Source organism: Canis aureus, chromosome 1 (assembly GCF_053574225.1).
Source record: "Canis aureus isolate CA01 chromosome 1, VMU_Caureus_v.1.0, whole genome shotgun sequence".
NCBI lineage: Eukaryota > Metazoa > Chordata > Mammalia > Carnivora > Canidae > Canis > Canis aureus.
This window is the reverse complement of record NC_135611.1, coordinates 61,608,359-61,632,281: the sequence shown is the minus strand read 5'-3', so window position 1 is coordinate 61,632,281 and position 23,923 is coordinate 61,608,359. Positions and strand designations below refer to the sequence as shown.

Sequence of the window (23,923 nt, the reverse complement as noted above, 5' to 3'; positions counted from 1 at the left end):
ATTGCAGTTTGGATCTTTATTCCTAATCTAATATTATTTCTAGACTTATGAATTATTTCCTTTATTTTTGAGGGTAGTTATTTCACAGTTAAAAAGAAATTTAGCAGTTTTCTTTCAAGCATAAGATATTTTCTAAGAGACAAAAACACAGTTGTTAAGTTTCAGATAAAGTTGTGAATGAGCATTCAAATGGCCTACTCCGAAATACTTACATTAGTGAGAGAATTGTAAACTCTGGTTTTCAAAACAAACGGTTCACTTGGTCTCCAGTTCCGAGCCAAGATTCACCCTGCAAGCATAGTGCACACTTTTTCTCGTTGCTATTTACATTTTTTAATTGGATGTCTCTATAAGACTGTAATTGTTAAATAAGCAGGGGGTGCTGGGGGATGTCCATTGCATTCCTTTTAAAGGCTCAGAAACTAGTAAAAGCAAAGATTTTGCTTCACTGCTGATGAAGTGAGCAATGAGTTGGTGAAAGGTCACATGGGGTAAATGGTATATCTAGAGGGTCCCGGGGTACACATGTCCATGCAAGCTCACCCACCAGACCACTGTGGTCTTCTCTCTGCCCAGACATCCTGTGGTTTGGTGAATCAATAATTGAGTTCCCAAAGCTTCTTCTCTAAAAAAGTAGTATAAGCCTTAATAAAGTTCTATTGACTTTCTTGTATAGAGAGTGAGACAGAAAAAGAGAATAAATGAAAGAATCCATTGTTAGATTTATTATGGCATTGCCATCAACAACAAACAATTATGAAATACCTGCTATGTATAAGGCAGTACACTGACCCCTTTGGAGGCAGAGTATAAGATATAAGCCATACCTGTACAGAATTTACAATTTAGTTTAGGAGATGGTAATATGTAGTCTTTCTATTGACACACACACACACACACAAATATACGTGGGTATATAAAAACACATACATATTAAAAACTCGACAAATTAAGGCAGCCTGTAAGAAACATCCGGAAGGTGGTACAATGACAACCATTCCAGAATTTTAGAGAGAAATAGGTCTGTGTATGATTTTCTGGTTTGTTTTTGTTTTTGTTTTTCAGAGTGGATACAGAAGAGATATAGAAGATGTGAGGAGGAAGAAGGAAAGGAAGAATTTCCCCAGGAGCATATGTTTTTACTGATGTCCATGTTGTGGGTGATTGGAGTTTGAACCACAGTGGTGACTATAAGCATCAGCATAGAAAGACACGAATTTTGGAGACATTTGGGAAGTCGGAGGCTGCAGTTCTTAGCCTTTTATTATTCTTCCCTAAAGAGCTTTCTCTGACTATACCCATCTATAGGAATGCTTCTTAAGGGGCAAGGACTAGATTTACATTTTTTCCCAATCCACCTTGTACTAATACTTTTGTAAAAAGCAATAAAAATAAATTAGTAGAAAAATGAAATAGAAAATAAACACTCTCAAAATAAAGTCTTAGTATTTTATTATGAAATCCACCAAACATAAGATTACATTTTAGTTAACTTCGTAAGAACCAATCTAATGTAGAAAAATAACAAAATAAAATTAAAACTGTAAATGTTCATTAAAGATGTACAGATAGTCAATATATACAGAAAATTGCTACTATACTCATAATTTTTTATAGACTTACAATTATGACTACAAAGAATTATTAGTGAAATAGTGACTCCCCACAATAAAAGCCTATTTGCATACTTTAAAAATAGTATGTATCAATATCTAAAGTTTTTAACATGGCGATTGAGGTTGTTTATTGCTCATTAATTTATTTAATCTAGGTTGAATTGATGACAGTTCAACTTGCAGAAGATAATAGATAAATTTAAACCTCTTCTATATTTTGTTTTAGTTATATTCACAGTAGAGACAACATCTCAGAGATATGCTGACAGGAATGAAAATAGCCATTTAGCACGTGCAAAAAAACTCCATATTTAATTAATCCAAAATGAAACAAAGAGTATTGTAGTTTTAAAATTCATAATTATTCCTTCATCAGTAACCAGTTCCAATCATTGATCCTATAAAGTTCAATTTAAAATACCTTTCAATGAAAGAAATGACTTCTGGATTTTATACACATTTGAGTTGCAGTTGAAAAACTTGCCTTAAAATATCACAAGCTATAACTTGGTTTTATTGTACATAGGACTTCCACAGACCTCACACTACTTATGACATGAGTGTGATGGTCTCTGTTTAAATAATCACTACTCAATCCATGTGATTATTGCAGCCATGTCAGGTTGCTATAAAAGTTTCTACACATTCTGAATGTCTGTACTTCTTGTCACAGACAGGGAGTGGGCAATTCTACTATTTTACTACAAATCTACAATTTTACTATTCTACAGGTCACAGTGCAAGTAGCCCTGATAGAGAGTGCCCTCATCCGCAGCTCCAGTTCTCTATTTCAGCTTCCTATGTATTTCCTGCATGATCCTTACCATCATTTACCTTGTGATAATTATTTGTTTGTTTGCTTTTTTTCACATCAGTTTTCTCCATTAAAATGTACCTCCATTAGAGCAAGGACAATCTCTATCTTGTCACAATTGTGCTGACAACACTTTGTATAGCACAGGAGGGGATACATGAATATTTATTAAATGAGCTCATTAAGAATCAGTTTAAAGGCAACAAAGGATGATGATGGTGTGAGAGAAAGGGCAAAGGAAGGAAACTGACATTTATGCAGCCTTTATCATGTTCTAAGCCTTACACAGGGCACATTACTTCTTTCATTTCATTCCACCCTCACGCTAAACCTGTGAAACAGATGTTATCATTCTTGCTTTAAAAAGAAGGGGATTGAGGTTCAGAGAGGTTAGGAAACTTGCACAGGGTCACATAGCTAGTAAATGATAGAGGTGGGATTTGAAGAATTTGGCTCCAACACTGACAGGATTTGTTGAGTGATTACATGTGTGCAAGAGTCTGGGAAAGGAGGTAACTGATCATACACTAACACAAAGGAATACAAGCATAAAGGAGAAACATTCTGGGATTGGAGAAGTAAATACAAATTCAGTTTAGGCAAGTTGTGTTTTTTTTTTTTTTTAATTTTATTTATTTATTCATCATAGTCACAGACTGAGAGAGAGAGAGAGGCAGAGACACAGGCAGAGGGAGAAGCAGGCTCCATGCAGGGAGCCCGACGTGGGATTCGATCCCGGGTCTCCAGGATCGTGCCCTGGGCCAAAGGCAGGCACCAAACCGCTGCGCCACCCAGGGATCCCGGCAAGTTGTGTTTTTGATGTAATTATTTGCATATGAGCCTAGGATTGACATGAAGATAGAGACCTGAGACTGGGGTTGCTGTGATATCCATAATTGACTGTGAAACACTTCCACAGGTACAGTGTGATACTCTATGTAGGGTACTTAGGCCACACTATAGGCCAGGTTCTGCTGAATAATCCAAGAGAAACAGCTGATCCTCTACTCAAGAACTCTAACACACTAAGAGAAATAAGCCAGAGAAAGACAGTGTATGATCTCACTTAGATGTCAAAACTAAAAAAGTCAAACTCATAGAAACAGAGAGTAGCACTGTGGTTGTCAGGATTTGGGGAGTGGGGGCAATGGGGAGATATTGATCAGATAGGGCTTTCACCTATAAGTGGAATAAGTTCTGAGGATCCAATATACAGCATGGTAACTATAGTTGCTAACACTGTATTGTCTACTCGAAAGTGTTAAGAGAATAGATCTTAAGTGTTCTCACCACATACACACAAGATAACAACTATTATAACTACGTAAGATAATGGATGTGTTCATTAACTTGATTGCAGTAATCATTTGATGACGTATATGAAATTAACATCTTGTACCATTTAAATATATGCAATTTTATTTATCAACTATAGCTCAATAAAGCCGGGGTTGGGGGTAGAACTCCATACTCCGGAGGCCTTTCCTATGAGAACACTCACTTCAGCCATCTGGATCTCTATCAAAACCAATGCTTTCCTTTCTCACAGAGCAATTGTCAGAAATGAGTTTGTATTGGTGAAATGAATGACTTTTAAATTTTTTCAATGAAAAGTGTTTTCAGTGAAAGTATTAATAATATGTGGATCAGATAAAATATTTTAGAAGTACATCTTACCCAGCCTGATGCATGCAGAAACAGAGAATTAGAAACCAGAAAAGCCAGTAGGTGAATGCCATAGGTGATGCCATAGGTGAATGTCAGCGATGCCATAGGTGAATGTCAGCGATGAACTCGGGAGGACTCAGATTATCAGACGCTGATAATAAAGGAGAATAGAATCTTGACATCCCCTCAGGTTTGCAGAACAGATTACACACAATTATTTCTTCAGTGATTACTTTCTGGTAAATACTTAGATAATAAATGTTTTATATATGTAGCAGAATGTGCTCTGAGACTTGTTTTCATTATGATCAGGTAATGATAGTGGAATAGAACTAGCTCTCACCCTCCCTAATTTTTTTTTTTCTGTGGCTACTGTTATCTACCAAAAAAAGAACCTAAAAGTTGTGTTCAGGTCAGCCTGCAATAAGAGTTGTCCATGTACAGTTGGTAGTTCAGATCATCCAGGAGGAGTACGAAAAATGAGAAGACCACAAGATAGATACCTGATGATTTTCAGTATTTAGAAATGCCAGAAAAAGGAAAGTCCATAAAGAGATTGAAAAGTAACCAAAGTAAAGGGAGGAGAAGAGCCAAAACTAAGTTGTCATCTAAACCAGAAGATTTAAAAGTTTTCAGGAAAGAGTGTTGAGCAGTTTCAAAGACTTTTAAAACATCTAATAACATCCTACCTGGGAAAAAAAGTGCTGATTTTAACTATTAGTACTTTACTGATGACCTCAGTGGGAGCTGAACAAAGGTAAGAGCAGATGTGAGGACTGAAGTCAAATTTCAGTACACTGAGTGGTGAATGGGCAGTAAGGAAGTAGAAACAATAACGTAACTTGAGAAGTTTGGCTATGAAATGAAGAAGAAGGAGTCAAGTGGATGGAGTATGCAAAATAGAAGTGGCTCTTACTTGTATTTTTCTTTTCAGATTAGAGAATCTTGGATACAAGTAGAAGATGCATTTAAATGAGCTGCTGATATATGGAGCAGGAACAAAAAAACAGAAGATTGACCAAGAGGACAAGGTGGGGGAATCAAATGAAAATACGAATGGAGTTGTAGGTAAGATTGGGCTGGGTGAAGTTCTTTCTGATTTCAGTTTCACTATGAGGAGGCAAGGAGAGGTATGTGTGTAATTTGGCAGAGCTGCAAGAAGTTTGCTGTGGCAAAATACAGAGACGGAAGGAGGAAGCCTAAGGATAGTAATAATGATTCGGGGAGTTGGATGGGAGAAAGCATTTCTTTGGAAGGTTGGATTTCTTACTACTTTGCTTAGATTTATCACCCTATTTCTGCCTTTAAAAAGAATTTAGAGAGGGACACTAAGTGGTTGAGTGGGTTAAGCATCAGACTCTTGGCTTCAGCTCAGGTCATGATCTCATGGGTTGTGAGATCCAGCCCTGCTTCGGACTCTGCACTCAGTGGGGAATCTGCTTGAGTCTCTCCCTCTACTCCTTCCCATGCATGCACATGGGCACTCTCTCTCTCTCTCTCTCTAGTAAATAAATTAATCTTTTAGAAAATTTTAAAGAAGAATTAAGAGAGACCACAATCGAGTACTAGCTATTAATAAGGATCTCCGAGAGACAACTCCTAAGAATACGTGTAAAGCCTAGAATGCCTTCCCTTGGCTTTCCCAGGCAGCAAGTCCCAACTAAAGACAATTTATTAATGGGTTGCTTACTTGCACCTTTCCAAAAGTGATGGAAAGGTCAATAATTATGAGCTCAATGGTGAGAGCTATAGAAACCCTACTAAATAATAAATGCTTGTGTCCTGCCATAATGATAAAACTGTAAAATTTCGGTAAAGTTAAAGCACAGATAAACTTTGTCTTTAAATCAGCCAAAAAGCTGTTTCTGTATACTGTATAGAATCGTTAAACTCTTACTATCTTTGCCCTGAAGGGAATTCAGGAATAACCAGATCAGACCTCTCTTTATGTTTTGTTTTTTATTATCATAAAATGAAGTGCTCCTTCAAAAAAAAAAAAAAAAAAAAGACTTACATAACTTACATGTGTGCTATGCTTGGAATATTTGAAGGCCATTCTACAATTTTCTTAATGTCTATGGTCTAAAACAGGATTTTGTGTTTGGGACATATGCGGAGTATATACAGAATATTCGGTAAATGATTTGAATGTATTCTTTATAGTTACTCCAGCGGCACTAAGATCTTGCAAACTTTTCTCTCTCCACAGAGAGAGGCACTGCGTCCATAGCTGTTAGTGAGCATCCTGTTTACAGCTGATATCCTTACAGACCTGAAGGCATTGTACTTCCCACATCACAGCAGCAGACGTGTGCATGCACTAACATCCTGTGTGGAAAGCATTTGAGTTTCTAACATCACAACACTGTGTTCTATGAATAATTGGGAGAATTCCTTCACAGGAGCTCAAACAATTGGCCATCACACCTTTTTGAAGTCCTGGTTTTCAAAGGCTTTCCCAATCAAGGCACAATAGAGGCTAGAATTTTCACACAATCATTTAATGCTACGATGTGGACAAGCACAATAGCTGTTTTGTGGCAAATTAACATCCGCACCATGTAAGAGCCTTTGGTGGAGATCTGAAGGGAATGGAAAAAGAAGGAGAGGCAGTGATCTAACTTTACCGCTCCTCATTTTTTTCCAAACCTAGTGGTAGAAATCCCTACGTTCTTGTAGCAGGAGAACAAGAGTAAAGGAGATGCATATGAATGTCTTTGAAATTGTTTTTCTAGGGTTTCCCCAGGTGGCTCAGTCAGTTGAGGGCCTGCCTTCGGCTCAGGTCATGATCCCAGGGTCCTGGGATCGAGCCCTACGTCAGGCTCCCTGCTCAGTGACAAGTCTGCTTCTCCCTCTCCCTCTGTGATCTCTCTCACTCTCTCTCAAATAAATAAATAAAATAAAAATCTTAAAAAAAAAAAAAGAAGAAGAAGAGGGATGCCTGGGTTGCTCAGTGGTTGGGCATCAACCTTTGGCTCAGGTTGTGACCCAGGGTCCTGGGCTAGAGTCCCACATCGGGCTCCTTGCAGTGACCCTGCTTCTCCCTCTGCTTGTATCTCTGCCTCTGTGTGTGTGTGTGTCTCTCAATAATAAATAAATAAATAAATAAATAAATAAATAAATAAATAATATTTTTTTAAAAAGAAAATGTTTTTCTAGTACAAATTTCAGAAATATCACCAACTGCTACCTCACTAGATACACAAACTTTCTCAGATTCTTTAAACTGACTTAAATGGGGACACCTAGGTGGCTCAGCAGTTAAGAGTCTGCCTTCAGCCCAGGATATGATCCTGGGATCCCAGGATCAAGTCCCCCATCAGGCTTCCTGCATGGACCTGCTTCTCCCTCTGCCTAGTCTCTGCCTCTCCTCTCTCTCTCTCTCTCTCTCTCTCTGTGCCTCTCATAAATAAACGAATAAAATCTTTAAAAAAAATCTTTACTCAAAAAAAAAATAAAATAAAAATAAAAATAAACTGACTTAAATGGAAGAATCAGTTATTCCCAAAGCATACTTTTGGCACACAAATAAAGCAACGAATTCCTTCAGTCAATTGCCACCTCACTAGAAAAAAGTTGGGGCTCCATTAGCCTGGAGACAAGGTGAGGTTCTGACTCAGATGAAAAGTATTACTGAATATCTTTCCCTAGCCTGTTCAAAGCTCAGTTGTAATGCCTTTCCGCCCAGCACTGGTCCTCGAGAAAAGAAACCAGGGACCTGCCTTGAGAGGAAATAAGTCATCGTTACGCTATCTAAAATTAAAGTACCTATTCCTGCTTTACAGTTTATCAGATGTTTGGTCCGGATGCTGATTGTTTTAAAAGTCTGTCTAAACATAGTATATTTCCTAAAGGAATGTTAGCAAACTAAACACTTACTTCTAGTGACAACATCCTAAATTTTATTAACATAACCAAGATAAATGAGTAAACAGACACAGTGCTAGTAAGTATGTGTATTTCCCAGGAAAGCTAAACTCCTGACACAATATGATTTATGCTTTTTACTGTAAATTATTAATTATCAGCCTTAACAAAGATTTACCTAGTGCTAAATTCTTAGAAGTGAGAAACACCAACCTTCCCATTGTGAATGTGAAGTCATTAACTGCCTTTGTTCCTAGTTCCTGATAAAGTTATTTATGTAGCAGTAAACAAAAGCCAATGAATTTGATAGAACAAACAAATATCAGAACTCTATTCCCTATCACATCTTACACATATTTGCGGTTTGGGTTTTTTTAGCGAAAAACAACTTTTAGTGATGGAAACTTGTGTAAGCCACGATGTTTATTTTCTCAAGGTTGTTTTTTTGCTGTAAATTGAAAAGGAATCCACTTTTCTGGATTGAAGTTTTTGCCGTTGGGGATTACAACAGCTTTGCTTAATTTTTCCCCCTTTATTTTTAAGTTCACCACACTTTCAACCTCTTCCTGAATGAAGAATAATTATTTGGCTGAAATTCATTTTCAGCACATGACTAAAAAAAAATCTTTTGAAGAAGCTCAAAATAACACAGGAAATACTGAAGGGTTAATGGCTCTGACTCCTCCCTAGTTAGACCTACAAAAAAATTAAATAGATCAATGTGTGTGGTGTGGTAAGAGCTCTTAAGACATTTTCAATGAAATAAAAAGTAGTCTATCCAGCAGGTAAACACACCATTCTGGAGTGTATTTGGGGAAACTGGGGAAGAATTATAATAACGTAGATCAGCAAAGCACCATTTAGTACTTTGGAGTTGTCTTAAGGAACTGAGTTTCTCAAAGCACAGTTGTGTAATACCGCTGAGTCACTTAGGAAATTATGAGCCTGAGTCCTGTAAGATGCCACCGGGTCCAACAAATATTATGCTTTTCTTCTTCCATCTCTTTCAACACATCTGCATAGTCTTCTTGGTCTGAAGGTCATCCAGCTGCCATGTGAGTAACCATAGCTATCTTTCCTGTAACTGATTTTAGTTTTCCGCTTTTCACTTAATTAATAATCCATGCAGAATTTTGGTCTTTTGTTTATTCTATGATCTGATGAGGCAACAATCACACAACTTACAATTGAAGAGAGTTGCCTTTCATTCAATTAGCCTGGCTTCTAACATAAGCTACAAGTAGCGAAGAGTCACTGTAGTCAAAGACTCTTTTTCCTAGAAGGGTACTAAAGCATTTATGATATGACCTTCCAAGTGTTATTATAGTTGACAAGAGCCATATAAATGGCATTATATACAAAAGCCAGAAGTTTTTCAGATATTTAAAAATAATTAGGACTAATGTTCTAATGTAAGAAAAAGAGCCCAAAATATTAGGCCAAAAAAAAAAAAAAAAGGGTGTAAAATATCCATAGAAATGTTAATATATAACCCTTAAAACCCTAGGAAAATGCATGTGAGTAGTAGGCTATGTCTGAATAGTCTTTTTTTAAAATAACTAGATTTTAGGTTAAAAAAAAAACCTCAAGAAGATCAGTTCTTAATATTCCTATTTACTTTGATTTATTGATAATATTGGTATTTGATACTGGTTCCTAAAGCCTTCATCTAGCCTTCAGAAATATTGTGTTAATAGGCAAAAGGTAGAGTCTGACACATGACATTAGGTCATCCACTCAGCAACCAATTATTACATACTTGTTGCATACACTGCCTTGGAAATTTGGTACGGAAGAAATAAAAGAAACACTGTTCTTAGAGGAATTTTTTTTAAAGATGTTTTTATTTATTTATTTGAGAGAGAGCAAGGGGAAGGAGCAGAGGGAGAGGGAGAGAGAGAGAATTTCAAGCATTCTCATCCCAGATGAGCAAAATGCCCAACAACTCAGGGCTTAATCTCACAACCCTGAGATCATGACCCAAACTGAAATCAAGAGTAGGATACTTAAATAGCTGAGTCACCCGGATGCCCCTCTCTTAGAAGAATTTTTAAATTCTTCGGCATAAAAAAAAATGAGTAACTTTCATTGCCTTTTCCTCCTCTGACCATTTCCTAAATTCTGCTCACACTTTCTTCTCTTTTGCTTATAATCTTCCATGGACATCAGTAACCTTTCCCACAAATTCCAGGGCCCACTCTCCAACTTAACACCCATTAGGTAATGTGTCCAACATCTCTATTTTTTTTTATCCCAAACTCTTGCTTAAGCTTCAGAGTTGTGTTTTTCTTTGCCTTCTGGATAGATCCATGTATGTGTCCCACAAGATCTTTAAAAATTGCAAGTTGATGTATATTCTCTATGTCCTCTGACTTGTTTCTCCTACTTTCCCTAGGTCTTAGTAGCTCACAAAATCAGGAATCCTTCACACTCATATCTCATCACTAAGATCATCTAGAGATTGAGCTGAGCTTCTTGAAGGGAGAAGATTTTATCATTTACCCTTTTATCTCAAGTCCCAAACATGGTAACAGGAAAATGGTTGCAACTTCATTAAATATTTGTACAGTTTAATTGAAAGGAAGGACACTGCATCAATTATAGTTTTGAGAGTTGAAGTGACATAGAATTAAAGCACAATCAGGGAGGAAATAATTCAGGAAAGACAAGAAATGCTAATGTGTTTGAAAAGTTGAGTTTGGATCCAAGTCTTAAAGGAAATGGTGTCAACTGACATGGAGGAAATCTCTGTTCCACAGATACAGATAATCTTTTCTGACTTTGTGTAGTTATCTCACAAATAAAAGATTTTGATCATAAAAGAGAACCTGAAAGATAAAGAAGTCTCAATTTCTGTCACCACTATTGAAAAGTTATTCAATATGATGCCACAAAGATAAAGAAATAGGGGCCCCTGGTTGGCTTAGTGGTTGAGCTTCTGCCTTTGACTCAGGTCATGATCCTGGGGTCCGGGGATCAAGTTCTGTGTCGAGCTCCTTGCATGGAGCCTGTTTCTCTCTCTGCCTATGTCTCTGCCTCTCTTTGTGTCTCTCATGAATGAATTAATAAAATTTTTAAAAAAAGAAAAAAGAGAAAATAATGAACATCCTCATGGAGGAGAGGTGGCAACATTTTCAGAATATTTTGTACCAGACATACATAGAGCATAATCTCAAATTAAAATATATGATTAATTTTGGTTTTGTTTCCTTAACTGAGTTCTTTATGATATATATAACGTTTACTTTCTTATATATATATAAGTTTACTTTCTTTTGGTATTGTAGATTTTGCCGTGAACTGAGAGGATCTAGCTGTGGTCCTGTCTGCAGAAAGCTGGAAAAATCTGTTATCACCGTCCTGAGTCTTGTTTACTTTTTCTTTAAAATACAAAAGTTAAATTAAGATGTGTAGTTTATAAACTATGCTAGTAATAAAACCATTTTTACACTTTAATTTTTTATGGTTCATACTGTCAAGATTCAAAACACAAAGACAGAAGTGAAAAGTCCTGTCAATAATCCATTACCCAGACTGATGACACTAAGCCTCCTGCTTCTTGTGTATCTTTTCTGGGATATTTTAGGTATAATTATGAAATGTATTTACAAAATATATATGGATATATGTTACACGAAACAAATAGAAAATATACTTATATTTTCTTTTTTTTAAGATTTTATTTATTTATTCATGAGAGATACAGAGAGAGAGGCAGAGACACAAGCAGAGAGAGAGGCAGAGGGAGAAGCAGGCTCCATGCTGGGAACCTGACATGGGACTCGATCCTGGGTCTCCAGGATCACTCCCTGGTCCAAAGCCAGGCGCCAAACTGATGAGCCACCCAGGTGTCCCTATATTTTCTTTTTTTTTTTTTTTTTATCAAAATGGGGCATATATTATTCATTTCATCTGAGCCCTGAATTTTACACTTAATCGTGTATCTTGGAAATCCTATAAGTATATAGATTACCCATCTTCTTTCACAGCTGCATGATAGTCCATTGTATGAATGTATAATCATTTATTTGACCACTCCCTATTAGACGACATTTAGGTTGTTTCAATCTTTTACAATTACAGAAAATACTTCAATGAATAAATTTGTATATAAATCATTTACACAGTGTATTTGTAAAATACAGTCCCAGAAGTAGAAATGCTGGATCAAAGAATATGTGCATTTGTAATTTTTATAGATCTTGCCAAATGGAACCCCTGAAAATTTACATTCTCATTGACAATGTGTTAAAAAAAGTATGAGAGCTAATGTTTCTCCACCTTTATGCCCACAGAGTATATCACGAAAGATTTTATATTTAACATTTGATAAATAAAACATGAGATCTTAGTGTCATTTTAATTTTCATTCCACTTATAATAAACAAGTCTTTACATAAACACATATTAAACATTTTTTTATAAAGATTTTATTTATTTGAGAGAGAGCATGAGGGAGAAAGAGAGATCACAGCAGGGGGGAAGGGTAGAGGGAGAAACGGACTCTCCACTGAAATCCCTACTTGGGACTCAATCCTGGGACCATGGGATCATGACCTGAGCTGAAGGCAGATGCTTAACTGAGCCACCCAGGCACCCCATTTTGAACATTTTGTTGTTTTCTGTAAACCTTGTGTTCCTATCCTATGACTATACTTCTGTCAGGATATTGTTGACTTTTCAATTATTTTAGGTACTATTATATATATATATCTCTATACTGTCTTGGCTTTGGTTTGTCATCTTCTGATGGCAGTAGTTCTTGTCAGTTACTAAATATATATATATATATATATATATATATATATATATATATAGAGAGAGAGAGAGAGAGAGAGAGACACTAAATATATATATATATACATATATATATATATATATATTTAGTAACTGTATATAGCAACTATATATAGCAAGCAAATACCAGGCAACTCCGTGGAAGTATTCTCTGTTCCTATTCTCCCCAGAGGGAGCACACAAAGTGGGTGCCAACTATTCTCCAAAATGCTGGGATTGCTGCCACCAGCCATAGACCAAGAGTCTTCCCCATCATTATTTAAGCAGACATGAACTACTGCCATCAGAAGATGACAAACCATAGCCAAGACAGTATAGACAGCATACTAGTTATTACAGAAGTTTCGGCCAACTGGTTTTGTAGGCTTATTGCTGGTTAGGTCACTTCATTAATCTCATAGTAATATATATTAATCCCACATGTTAAATAACTGAATTTTGATATATCACTTGTTTTATGGTGGGATCTTATTGTAGCATGTTATGATTTTTTTTTAACATTTCAAGCTATGAAACATCAGTAATTCATTTTAATGTAAAGAATGAAGTCTGCATAAATTTCCAGTGTCACTTAAACTTCAAAAATAGTGTTTCCATTCTGATACAAAATGTCACTTTTATGGCATACTATGTACTATATGTGATGTAAAAAAATGATAGATTTTTTTTTCTAGATTTGCTGTTCTCTTCATTGAAATGTCTAGTAAAGGGATTGTTATATTATTTTAGTTCTTATACTTTTATAACATGTTCTTGTAGAATTATTAACCCCCACCACTTCACTTTTCTCTTACTGTTTTCTGACTATTCTTACATATTTTCAGTGAACTTGAGAATCATCTTGCCTACTTTCAGCTATTTTTTTATTTGAATAACACTAAATTTATGGATTATACCTTAGTGAGAAGTGACATGTTTGATGTTAAGTTTTATTATCTAAGTATGAGATACGGTTTTCCTATTTTTTCATGTCTTTTTGGAGGGCATCCCTCAATATTGATTTAAAGTTTTCTTTGTATTGATCTTGTACCTATCACTTAAAGTTTATTCTAAGTATTTAATTGTTTTGATGGCATGGAGATAGAGTCTTCCTCAAATATTTTCTGATTGTTGCCTGAATGACAGTGACTGATTTTGTTCCAGAAAAATTAGTGAGTTGCCTTACTGTTTTTAAATTTGGAGTTTATTTGGTTTTATTTTTTTTTAAGATTATTTATTTATTTATTCATGAGAGACACAGAGAGAGACGCAGAGACATAGGCAGAAGGAGAAGCAGTCTCCCTGCAGGGAGCCTGATGCAGGATTCCATCCGGACCCCAGGATCACAACCTGAGCCAAAGGCAGACGTTCAACCACTGAGCCACCCAGGCATCCGTTTGTTTTTATTTTTAACAATTTTCTTGGGTTGTCCAGCTAGACAATCAAAATATCTACAAATATTGGTAACTTTATCTCTTCCTTTCTAATATTTGTAAGTCTAATTTCTTCCTTTTATCTTCTCATGAGATTAGGCATCCAGTTGAATATTAAATGTTAAAAACTACAGTGGTCATTCCTGACTGTAATGCAACTTCTTCTAGTGTTTCACCCCTTTTTTTTTTTTTTAATTTATTCATGAGAGACACAGAGCATGAGAGAGAGAGGCAGAGACAGGCAGAGGGAGAAGCAGGCTCCATGCAGGGAGCCCGACGTGGGACTCAATCCCGGGGTCTCCAGGATCACAACCTGGACTGAAGGCAGGGGCTACACTGCTGAGCCACCCGGGCTGCCCTAGTGTTTCACCTTTAAGCCTAATCCTAGCACTGGTGTTGAAACATATATTTTATTATATCACAAAAGCATCTATCCCTATTTTAAACTTTTATCAAGAATTGAATTTGTAAATTACAAAATATTTTTTAATTTTGTTTGAAACTATTGAAAATGTTTCTAACTCTTCTACAATCCGTTTTAGTAAATTACATTTTCCCCCAGAATTATCCCTTTAAATTTAGATTTCCATGTTTGTGTTTTTTCACATGGAATTGAGAAATAAAGTAATCTCATAGAATTCCTTTCATTTCCTTTTTTATTTGTGATCATTCCTACATACTTATTTGCAGCTTAAGCATACCCCTTCTTGATTGAATTAGATACAAGTATATTGTTACCTTGTTCTTGTTTTTCTCCCAAAGAACTAGTCAATTGATTTATCAGTTCTACCATTTTCTGATTTCCAATCACAAATCAACCCTTCTCTTCTTACTTGCTTTTTACACTAACTTCTTCCTTATGCTTTCCATGGATTTAATTTTCTACTTTCCTTAGCCTATAATGTCCCTTTGTCTCTGATAAAATTCTACTCATACTTCTCTAGCTAGGCTCAGATCATTCCTTCTCTAACCCTTTCATCAGAAGTAGTCATGCCTCATCTTTCTTACATGGCATCTGTACACATTTAATTTGTCATATCTTTTATATTTTATCTTAATTTTGTCTATAGCTACTTGAGGCCAGGGACTATATCTTAGTTCTCTAATACACTGCTTATAATGTAATAGACGTCAAGTAATGTTCAATAATAAATTCATAATACAGTGATTCAGTGGGCTTGCATGATGCTTACCTTTCTTATCCATCATCTTCAGCCACGTGTAGAATCTTTATTTGTTTAGCTTAAAATTCAGTGAAATGTATCAAAGCCAACAGATAGTGAAAATAATTGTTCACAGAGAAGTTCTTCAGGTTATGGATCAGTGACTTCCCAATGGATCTTCATACTTTTGGGGAAAAAATGGAACTAAATGTGTTCAATTTTATAAGGAAAGATGTCAAACCATGCACCTGCTTATTCAAAGTGGACTGAATGTTATCAGACTATTTCTCAACAAATGAAGTACTTAGAATTATGAACTTTCTTTGCACTAATCTTCTTCAAAGATCTTTTTATATATAAGGTAATCCTTAGCCATAAGTGAAACAGAATCACCTTACCACACGCAAACACACACACACATACACACAGAGTCTGATTTTAGATGTATCATAAAAATTTCTCTTTCCTTAGAATAACATTTTCATTCAGCTCATTGAAACCTCAAAACCTGATTTGAAATATGTTCCTTTGCCTAAAGATTACTTTCTTCTCTCAAAGTGGAAAGCTTTTAGAAGATAACACATATTATCAAATAATCGACAAAGTTATAGGTCATCTATTTTATGCAAATGCTTTAAAGATTAAATTTGTTGAACTCTACCCATGGAGTATGCCACTGTCTGGGTCTTAAGCAATGAAAATGAGCAGCATATTCAGTGAAAGGCATTGAGAAAAGACTGGAAACATGAACTTTTTTTACCCTACATATTTGCTCATAGTCATCATCTTTATAGCCCCATGTGCCACATGCCCTGTATTAATGTATGTTTAAGATTATGTTGTTAAAAGGTCAAAAACCAATATGGCATCTACTTATTCAAGTTAACAAATATTAAATGCCTACTGTGTGCCGAGTACTTTTTTAGGTGTGTGGGAGATAGCAATGAATGAAACAGATAAAAATTGCTTTCATATTGGAGCTTAGATACTACTGGGAAAAATTGAATAATAAACAATAATTGTAATAAATAAACAAATTAAGTAGTTTTTTTTTTTTTTAAGAGAATGATGAATGCAGTGGAAGGATAGAGCAGTTTAAAGGGAAGAATACGATGCCAGAGGTGAGGCAGTTTGCAGTTTTAAATAAGATGATCAGGGTAAAGCACACTGAGTTTGTAATATAACACACCTCAAAAGTTTAAGTGTAAAGAAAGTCAGTCATGAGAATATCTGGAGAAAAGAATGCTTTTAGAAGCAACCAGTGCAAAGGCATAAGACGGGGACATGCTTGGCATGTTCAAGTAACACTGGGAGGCTAATGTGATGAAAATGAGAGATCAAGGCAGGGATTAGAGAAAGAAATGAAGTCAAAGAAATACTAGGGTGAGGGGTGGGGTTGTCCTTGTAGGAGTTGGATTTACTCTGCATGAGATGTGAAGCCATTGGAAGGCTTTAAGCAGAGGACTGACGTGATATGACTTAGAGACTACTCTGACTCTGTATGAAGATGAAACTGCAGTGGGACAAAGGTAGTAGCAGGGAGACTCGCGGGGAAGCTATTGCAATAATCTAGGTGAAGATCATGGGTTTTGGACCAGGGTAGGACCACAGGTAGTGTTAAGAATTGATCAGGTGTATTTTGAAGGTAGATCCAACAGCATTAGCTAATGGATTAAATGTGGGTTATGAGAGAAAGAGCAAGGAAAAGATTACTCCAGAACCATGGGGCTGGAATCATCATCAAATGACAGGGCAAGAGATGACAGGCAGAAGAGATTGGAGGAGAAGACCAGAAGTTTCATTTTGGACATGTTAATTTTGAGATCTTCATTAGCCATTCAAATAGAGGTTTTCAGCAGGCAGTTTGATGTACAGGAGAGAGGTCTGGGCTAAAGATATAAATTTGGGAGTCTATGGCACATACACAGAATTTAAATCGGCAAGATGGATTAGACGGCTAAGGGAGGGGATGTATATGGAGAAGAAAAGGAACTAAACTCTGAGGCACTTCAACATTTTTGGCCGGGGGGTGGGTGGGGGGGACCAGTAAGATGAAAGCAAGAAGTAGCAACCAGTGGCAGAGGTGGAAAAACCAGGAAACTAAGATATCTTCAAAACTAAGGAAAAAATATATATCTAGAAGGAAAGATACTTTAACTCTGCCAAATGCAGCTGATACGTTAAGTAAGATGAGTCCTGAGAACTGGCCCTACGTGCAGTTAGCACCATGGATGTTACTGGTGACCGCAACAAGAGTGGATGGCATGATGGGGGCAAGCCCTTGATTGTGGGGAGTTTAGGAGTTAGGATAGAAATAGACAACTATTTAAAATAAGTAGATACAATTATTAAGTCTGTTTTGCAGAGGCCCAAAGAGTGTTTGCACTTGTCCAAGTTCATGTAACGGTGACCAGTAGCTGGGACCTGAAACAAAGTTTGCTGGAATTCAAACTCTGCTCTCTTCACCACTACGTTTTCTTGCCCGGGATCTGCCTTATTCACAGATATAGCAATTAAGCAAAGGAAGAAACATAGATTAGAAGTTCCTAATTATCTCTTATCTTTTGTGTTTTTCCACCAAGAATTCAAACCAACATTCCTAAAACGTCCCACAGCATAAATTCCTTTGTCCCCTCTCAGTGTCATCCTCTGTGTGGCCTTCTTATTTTTTGTTTGTTTATACATCTTAATCCCTTTCACCTATTTTGCCCATCCCCCACCCCCTCCTCTAGCAACCACCAGTCTTTTCTCTGTATTTATAAACCTGTTTCTGTTTTTGTTTGTTTGTTTGTTCCCTATGTGGCCTTCTTATTAAGTCACTTTTATAACCACTTATCCTCACTCATCTTAAAAAAAAAAATTCTTGTTTACCTGTATGTCCAATTACTGTAATCAACTGTTTCCAGATCTCTGAACACATACTTTATTTCCCATTTACCTAGGAACCCTATCCTTTGGTCCATTTCCTCTACCCAGTAGACTCTATCTATAAGATCTATTTAAAAAATCCACCACAAAAAATAATAATAAATAAAATAAAATAAATAAATAAAAAATAAAAAATCCACCACTGATACTGGCTGAGAGGTTATCATAGCTCATGTAGTCAGAAAATAAAGAATCTTTGGGCACATGTATGTGGTTGAAGGGGGAGGAAATAGCAGATAAGCAACAAACCAAATTGGAGCTAAAACTCCAGAGTAAGTTAGATTTCTAGTAACATCCCTAGTAGTGTTGGCAAAAATGGACCCAAGGATGGCAAAAAGCAATACGGTCCATGGCATGATAAAGGGAGGAATTGGAAAATACAGTTTCATGCCAAAAGGCTGGCAAGGGAAGATAGAGAATGAGTCTGATATCCATAGACCTGGGCCAATCAGATGGCAGGCTAGATCGTCAAAGTAAGCCCATGAGCATGTAGATGACTTAGCATGAGTGTCTTGCTTTCACTTCTCTCCTCATCGCATGTCTTCAAGTGGCTGTGGCTTATTTGTTCCATAAAGTACTACCCAAACTCCTTCTCATGCTGGAAATTCATAGTCATAGTGACAAGTTCAGTATAAATAAAGCCTCTATTTTACAATACACTCTATTTTAGATTGCTTGAAATACTGATTTCTTCAGAGGTACAGCTAACCCTTATTGACATGACAGTCCTAATCATAATATGCATTTTTGCAACACTGTGATCTATCCATGGTGGATTTACGCATTTTTCAGCCTGTTTTTGCATACACTAAGTTGTTCCATGTGTATGGCCGGGCCTATCTCAGTGAAAGCCCATGACTCATGATCTGGAGCTCTGAGTCACGCTCTGAAGTTATGTGAATTAGTTTTAATTTGGTGCTTTCCAGCTATCAGTATAAGCCTTGTCTGCTGAGAGCTTTGTTTTGTTTTCCTTCCTAGCACTTGGAACTTGTTTAATTGGTAGTTGATAACTTCCACAGTGTGCATTTGGCATGATGGAGTGAAAGTTGGCTCAATGGCAAGCAAAAAGAACAAAACAAGCTGGCACTGAAGAGAAATTGTATTGTAAAAGACATTAGTGTTGAGAAAAGCAGAGATTTGGGAGATAAAAAGTTTCTTGTTTGCTTCACTGTAAAGCAATTCACTTCATCCTCTAGTTGCAGATCACAAATGAGCATGATAACCCTGGAGACTAGATAACGGAGCAGGAGATAGGAGGAGGAAGTCTTGTCTGTTCATGTAACTATACATGTGTCTCTGAGATTAAGTTACTGTACCAGAAAGGGAAAATTGGATTAAATAAGAGGATAACATGCAAGCACCCAGTGCTTCTACCATAGCCTAATGCCTCAGGGGAAAAAAAAAAGAAATCTGAAGTTGTAACATCATTTTATGCCCTGACACAGTCTGTTATTTGAAATGCTTTATGAGGGATCCCTGGGTCGCCCAGCGGTTTGGCGCCTGCCTTTGGCCCAGGGCGCGATCCTGGAGACCCGGGATCGAATCCCACATCGGGCTCCCGGTGCATGGAGCCTGCTTCTCCCTCTGCCTGTGTCTCTGCCTCTCTCTCTCTCTCTGTGACAATCATAAATAAATAAAAATTAAAAAAAAATATTGAAATGCTTTATGAACTAGCAACTGAGAAATGTGCCTAGGATTGAACTATCTGGTTTAGGAAACATGTAGGTGATGATCTGAGTAATTTACTTATATGTTAGAACAGAGAGGGAGGAAAACTTATCTAGTTGTTAAGATGTTTAGAAAGAGGATCTTCAAAGTGTGTCTATCATTTCCTTTTTTTTTCTTAATTTCTCTACTATTTAATCTTCACTGGTTTTCTTTGGTCATTTTTTCAGTAAAAACGTTTACTTTTTACTAATGCTTCACATAGATTACCAGACTTTTAAGTAAAGAATACTTTACATTCTGAGAATTCTACAGTCTCTTATTCATAATAGTTTTATACACAATCAACACTTTATTATTCACTCCCAGTGGATAATACAGAATTTTTATTTCATGCTGAAACATATTATGTTTCTTTTCCAGAAAATTCATCGACTTTTGGTGTTTAATGAGATATTAATAAAACAAGGCCAAATGTCATTTCACATCTAGGATAAAGCAGTCTATGATTCCACACTTTTTGTGTATTACAGATATGACTAATTCAGAAGCAGATTGATCTTGAATAGATATACATTGCATTCCACTTTTACAAAAATAGATCAGTTTCTTTTTCCTTTTTTCTTTTTTCCTTATTTTTTCCTTTGAAAAATATTCATGGAGTCCCAGGTATTGCATGGGTATTATGATAGATGTCATAGATAAGGAGGTAAACAAGAAGAGCAGACACATTCCTTGTTCTCATGGACCATAACATCTAGAGACATGGCTAGTTAGTAAAGAAATCCCAATTGTCAACATAATATAAAAAAGTATAAGGAATAATATATTAATCTATGAGTCTGGCTTTCTGAGGAAATGATAGCCCTGGGACCTAAAATATAATAAGGATAAAGCCAGATGTCAAGGAGATTTGGGGAAATGAGTACATTCCAAGCTGAAATTTGGTGTAGTGGTCAGGGTCAGATCATGAACAGTCATGGACTGTTTGGTCCTTCCCCTGAACCCAAATCTGTAGATGCCACAAAGTTAAAAAAGGAATTTGATGGATCCCAAAATCTAAATCAAAGACTATAAAAAGCCTTCGGAGAACCAGAACATAGGTCAGTTCCCACAGAACCTACAGGAAAGCTTGCTAGCTCTGTACTTTTCACATTATGTTGGCCAACTAAGTGCCTACTCTTCCCTACCAGGTTCAAGAAGTGGACAGAAAATGAAAGCTCCCATCCAGGGCCTGCCACAAGTGGCAGTTCATCTGGACCTTGCTGGTGCCAGGTGGGTAGGAAGTAGAGAATAACCACCCAGTGCTGAAAAACTAAGTAGCTTCCCATCATTGAATTCCCACTGGATAACTACAAGAAGAGGCAGCCCCCAGAAAAAAAAAAAAAAAAAACAGTGCTTGGTATAGGTTGAGGTAAGGACAGGTTACAAAGTACAATATCAGAAATTCTTTATCCCTTTGTGGCTATTCATTTTCACCAAAAGGTGTGTCAGCTGCAATCTAAGTCGACATCCCTCCCTTCAGGTACACATCACCAGCGAGAAAGATGCTGGTCCCACCATTCTGAACATGCAGGAAAAAACAAAAACAAAAAAACAGACATCTGAGGAGTGCATACAAGCTCTATGAAAGAAAAACTCTATACATAAGAAAGCAAAATTAATGGACCAGATTAAAATGTACAAAATATCTTTATCGAGAATAAAGAAACAATATTATAAACATCAAGCACTTAAGGTCATTAGAGATACTAAGCATGAAAAATATAATATTGAAATAAAGGACCTAATTTCTTAGACAGATTGAGAAAACAAAACATCAAAAATAATTTCAGAAAAGTTCACAACTGACTCCTTTGATTAATACTGAGATTCCTATACAAAGTGAAACAATTTTTCCTCTCTAATCATTGAATATATATTTTAAAATTCCTCATAGCTTTCTTTATTACTTGTCCTTTAGCAGAAGTAAAACAATCAGGTAATTCTCTGTAAAAAAAAAAAAAATCACTTTTTCACAAATAACACAGATATTATATAAATACGTAACTATTGCATAAACTTGAGGACAGAGTACCAAGAAGAAAAAGTGAACATCTCTTCAACATCACTCTCACCACAGTTTGCTTTTCTTTCTCTTGAACAGAAATAGGATATCATGTTATTCTATAACAGGCTTTTTCATATAAAATATATTTTTTGAATAATGTAATATGTGCATATATATATGTAATATGTAATATGTGCATATATATATATATATATAACCATGACCTTATTTATAACTCATCTACTCTTTTTTAGTCAAGTCTTTTTTAGTCAAGTTTTGTCTTGATCTTCTACTTTATTTCAAAAGTATACATAGTTACATGCTCATAAAAAAATCAAACAACACACAAGTGTATATAGAGCAAAGCCAAAAGCCCCTTTACCCTTTTATCCATTTATACATACACACATGAAAAAATATTTTATGTTTTCCCAATGCTGTGGATTCAAAGCCTGGGGGAAAAAAAGATAGAAAAAGAGGCTTCTACTCAGATAGGTAATGAGAGAAGACTACATTGGTTTCCATTCCACACTGGTGTATAGATTTAAACTCTTGTGTTGTAGTTTAAACACAAATGGAATCAGACTATATGACACCACAGTTTATGTTTTCACCAGATAATCTTTCTTGGCAACCATCTCAAGTTAGCATATGGAACTAACTTATAGTATTGATGAATGAGAACTCTCAGTATTACCATTGCAGCCTAGATAGCATCTAGGTCTTTTACCAGGACTATTTGGAATTCTATTAGGTTGAACCTTACTCCAAAGATAAAACCACATGTTCGCCATCAAGAGTTTTCAGAATAAACAGTGGTAATACACAAACGTCTGTCTGGGACAAACAGTAGCAAACTATAGACAGTGTTTGAGTTTTCCTTTCATTGCAGTTTATGCAGTTTAGTAATATTGCATATGCATCCCATCTTCTGGGCGGCTCTGTGTCTTTCCAAAAATTGCACTTTAAAAACTAGAATGAACTGTGATAAACATCAAGTAATTATTAGAAAATAATTTCTACAAAAAAATTAGAAGAACATACTTAGGGAGTTTTCACAAACACAAGGGACACATAGTTATAGTTACAACTTAATTTTATAGTCACTGCAATTCAGAAGTAGTCTCTTTCTTCACATTGTGTTCATTAAAATAGCCCAACTTTTCTTTTGTGGTTATGTCACTAGTTTAGTTTAACTATATTAATAATAATTTATTGGTTAGTAGTAAAAATAAAATACTATCTTTTTCAGAATTTTTACTATTATACTCATTGTACAATGATGACATTATGTTCATGACATTTTATAGAATTACTGGGAAAATTAGAGATATAAAGTTACTTGGTTCTCCAAACAGGTCTGTATTCTCCTTTTTAATACTGGATACTAAGTAAGCTAACATTTGTATTAGGCTTATTCAATATCATCTTGTTTAAAAAATCAAAAATTTTACAGAATCTTTTTCAATTATTATTTTTCTTCAATTACTTTATATTTGAAGAAATGAGAACAAAGAGAAGAAGAGCAAAAAAATACAAAGTTAGCAATAGGGAGTTTTACATATAGTTTAGTGAATAAAGTATGGTAAAAAATAAGAGTGCTAACAACTCACAAATGATTAAATAAACAGCAGTTAAATTAATCAAAGCTTCATGTTGCCCTTATTTAAAACAAAATAATTTTTCCTCCCTCCAGTTCCAATTGTACACTTTTGTGTTGTCTCTGCTGTTAAATCTGGATCCTTATGGAGAGAGTGACCTTAGCTCTTTGTCTCCCCACAAAAGGACACACAGGATACCTCTGTAAGTGTTCAACACATTACTTGTTGAATTAATGGAATAAGACATTCACAATTTTTCATGACCACTATCTTCAGGCTGGGACAAGAGAACAATCACAATTTTATTTTGCAACATTCCTCTCCAGGGCTAGTAAAAATTTC

At 35.9% G+C, this 23,923-nt stretch overlaps 1 long non-coding RNA gene across 1 annotated transcript in view; it reads left to right on the top strand.

The window, feature by feature from the left end:
- LOC144316072 (uncharacterized) overlaps window positions 1-1,427 on the top strand; it is a 31,970-nt gene extending 30,543 nt beyond the window's left edge. Inside the window, exon 3 of the long non-coding RNA XR_013381875.1 lies at window positions 1,066-1,427. This is a non-coding gene — a long non-coding RNA (uncharacterized LOC144316072). The remainder of the gene's footprint in view (window positions 1-1,065) is intronic.
- Window positions 1,428-23,923: the final 22,496 nt, after the last annotated feature.